Genomic DNA, 3978 nt, shown 5'->3' on the forward strand with positions numbered 1-3978 from the left:
CTGCCCCATCTGCTCAGGGCTGGCACTGCCCAGGGCAGCAGTTCTGCCTCCTGGGCAGGGGCAGCTCCTGGGCTCAGGCCCTGCCCGTGGCTCTGGGGCCATGGCTGGGCCCGGAGCAGAGCCTGGGCCTGCTCTGCCCTCTGCACACAGGGACACCCAGGGCTGAGGCCCCTCTCAGCTGGGGCTCCTCTCCAGGCTGAGCAGCCCCAGCTCCCTCAGCCTTTCCTGGGCACCCAGATGCTCCAGGCCTTGCTCAGCTCCAGGAGCTCCTGTCCCTGCTGTGCTGAGGATCCAGAGCAGGACACAGCACCCAGAGGTGCCTCCAGGGCTGGGCACAGGGGCAGGATCACCCCTGGCCTGCTGCCAAGGCTCTTCCCCATGTCCCCAGGGCACCCTTGGCCTCCTTGGCCCCAGGACACTCTGCCGGCTCAGGGACAGCTCCGTGTCCCCAGCACCCCTAGGTCCTTCCCCCAGAGCTGTTCCAGCAGGTCCCCCCAACCTGTGGTGATGCTGGGCTTGTTCCTGATCAAACTCTCCCAGAATTAAATTATAAATCAACTGAGCCAAACATGATGTATTTGACGTGCTGAGGATTGAGAAAACTGCAACTGGAAATGGTGCTTCAAATCTATTCCACATGCGGTCACAAAGAATGTATTTCTCCAAATTTTCCGAAAAATATTACCTTGTCCTTGAGGACTCACCTGAAGATGAGAGACATTCAATTTGAATGTTGTTGCTTTTAATCAAAGGCTGTCAATCACATAATATTATTTTAACCAAAATTAAACTGAGGCTCACCCTATTTCAGCTCACTGGTAATGATCAAATGCTTCATATCACTTTATGCTTTATTTGCATTTAAGTCCAGATTTTCATAAAAATACCCTGAGGTTTTAGGATTTTTACCAGCACCCAGTTATCATTTCCAAAGTGCATTGTGTCCTAATGTGAGACTGTTTGAAGTTATATACTGCTGACATTAAATGGAAAGATTTTCTTTGTTTCTGTAAGTTCAGAGTGAAAAGACAATATTAAACAAAATCATATATAAATAAGCTTTATAAAAGTTCATAGAAGGTGAAAACAACTCAAACCAATCATTTTCTATGGGCTTTTTGTTCAGAGAGAAAAAAAAAATCTGCACTTAAAGTAATATACTTCACTTGTTTCTTCTGTTCAGTGTCAGACTGTGTACAAACTAAATAATACAAACTTTCCAATGGTCTCATTAACTTTTGTTTAGTTATCCTATGATGAAATTATCTGTAATTTAAATAATGGACAGCAAATCCTACCCTTTGTTTTAAATCTGCTTCAGCTCCTCAGGTATCTGAAATTTTCCAGCTCAAATTTGTTAATTAAAATGTTTTTCCTCCTGTAGTAGCATCTGTTTCTAATTAAGTGATCACTATTTAAAAAGTCAACAACAAGAATCATGTTTTTACTAGAGCAAGAATAAAATAACCCACTGTACAACTATGAAAAATAAAAGTCCTCACACTGCAATTATCTGAAAGGCTGAATTAGGCTGGAGACTGCAGTTATTAAAGGAAGTCATGCAGAAATGTGCCCTTTAGCAAAAAACTTATTCTAAATTATATCAACCACTCATAGAATGGTTGGGGTGGAAACAGACCTTAAAGTGCCATCCCTGCCATGGCAGGGACACCTTCCACTGTCCCAGGCTGCTCCCAGCCCCAGTGTCCAACCTGGCCTTGGGCACTGCAAGGGATCTAGGGGCAGCCACAGCTGCTCTGGGCACCCTGTGCCAGCCCTGCCCACCCTGCCAGGGAACAATTCCTCATTCCCAAGATCCCATCCAGCCCTGCCCTCTGACAGTGGGAGCCATTCGCCCTTGTCCTGGCACTTCAGGCCCTCACAAAAAGTCCCTTTACTCTTTTAAGTGACTATTTTGCCACATGAATCTTTACATTTAAAATGAGCCAGGTTTAGGTATATCCTGACATTTCATGTTTTTATCTTGCTAACCCGCGGGCTTTTATCAAATAAAATCAGCCAACTTCACTGACCACCTCTGCAAAACAACTCTGTTTGTAATCCATAATCACAGCTCTTCCCTGTTTTCCCTTCATTCCCCCAAGCCTCGGGTCATTCACTGCACATTCAGAAATCTATGCAGTGTAACCAGGAGATCAGGATGAATGGGCGGACAATGGTATCTCCTGTGGGCTGGGATTCTCTGCTGGAGCTAAACTTGACCTAGGGCTACATGTAGTTATTCCACTTCAGCTGCTCCAGTGTTGGAGCAATGCAGGATTTCTTTGGCTTGGTTTAAAGAATCCCTTTTTGCCCAACAAATAAAAGCTGCATCAAGGTGAGAGACACTTTAATTCTTATAATTCTTAAATTATTACTATTAATCACTTATTATATTTTATTATATAGCCAGGGAAGGCTCAGGGTGGACACCAGGAGGAATTTCGCCATGGAAAGGGTGCTCAGACCTCAGCAGGGGCTGCCCAGGGGGGTTTGGAGTGCCCATCCCTGCAGGTGTCCCAGGAAGGGCTGAATGTGGCACTGAGTGCTCTGGGCTGGGGACAAGGTGGGCATCAGGCACAGCTGGGACTCCGTGGTTTTGGAAGCCTTTTGCAGCCCTTAAGATTCTATGATTTTATAAAATTAAATATTCTATTATTATATTATCAAGTCAGAAATTAATAAAGTTAGGAATATGGGACAACACAAGATTGTGGAGCAATACCCAGGGACATAACCGTGCAAATCTCCCTTCCCATATTTGAATATTGGTCCAGATTTACTCTGTGAAATGGGTGAGTGGAACACTTTTGCTACCAACAGGTAAATGGACCTCTGGGAGTGCTTAACATCTCTCAGCACTGAGTAAACACAATGTAAGCTAAGTATTCATGTGCACTAGTGACCCAATCCCTTGACAGTGTGCCTAAGCACAGGCAGGGGTGAGCTGGGCTCTTGGACACATTTACTCCAGCTCCAGAGGAGCAAACGAGGAGGGGAAATGTAGAGTGACAAGAGGCCGAGTGTGACTGACTGCTTCAGCAGAACAAGGGGCTGCATGAGGGCAGGCTGGGAATGGTTTTCCATCAGCAAAAATGCCAGAAGGAAGTGCCAGTGCAAACCATGCTGATATATTCTGTAGGTATTCACTGGAGGATTCTGCTTTGAGCAATGCCCAGGTCTGCATCCAGCCCCATTCACCATCCCTCCCTCTCACCATCCCTGGCACTGGGATGGGATCAGCACTGCTCCTTCCTATCCCTTGGCCTTTCTGCTATGCTTGGAGCAAGATATATGCCATCTCAGGGGTTCATTTATGCCAGCCGGGCTCTGTCTCTGCTCTGACCCCCAGTACTACAGTCCAAACACAAAATGAAAACAGCAGCAGGTAGAAGCAGGACAGTTAAATGAAGTAAAGACCTAATATATGCAACATTTTAGCAATTCTCCCTAACCACACAGTTTCATCAAGAGTGGTTTGATTACTTGGTTGTAATAGACAAAGCTTGAGTTTAGTTTACCCTCCAGGATAAAATAAAAAAAAAAAAGGTCAGCTTTTCATTAACAACAACAACAAAAAAAGTAATTATTTAAAAATGGTTGTGATATGTTAGACCATTAATAGCAGGATCCTAAGCACAGTTAAGTAGGTGAGAGGAAGTAGGCCAGTAAAACATCATGAAGTGATTTAACCTGTCTCTAATTAATAGAAATTCTGCATCTGTTTTATTCACATTATGCATTTTATGACCTCTTGACTGTTTCTCTTTCCTCCTTCCTTAAACTTTGAAGTTGCACCTCATTTGCAGCCTGGTACATTGCCAGCTAAAATAACTCTCATTTGATAATAAGACCAAGTGATAAGGTCATTCTTACCCTTTTGATAAGCTTCTATTGAAATCTATTATGTCTATAAATCCAAACAGAGCTTCCTCTTTATTTTGGTTTTTTTTTTTTTTTTTTTTTTTATTATTTTGT

The sequence above is a fragment of the Passer domesticus genome, chromosome 12 (genome assembly GCF_036417665.1).
Source record: "Passer domesticus isolate bPasDom1 chromosome 12, bPasDom1.hap1, whole genome shotgun sequence".
Classification (NCBI taxonomy): Eukaryota; Metazoa; Chordata; class Aves; order Passeriformes; family Passeridae; genus Passer; species Passer domesticus.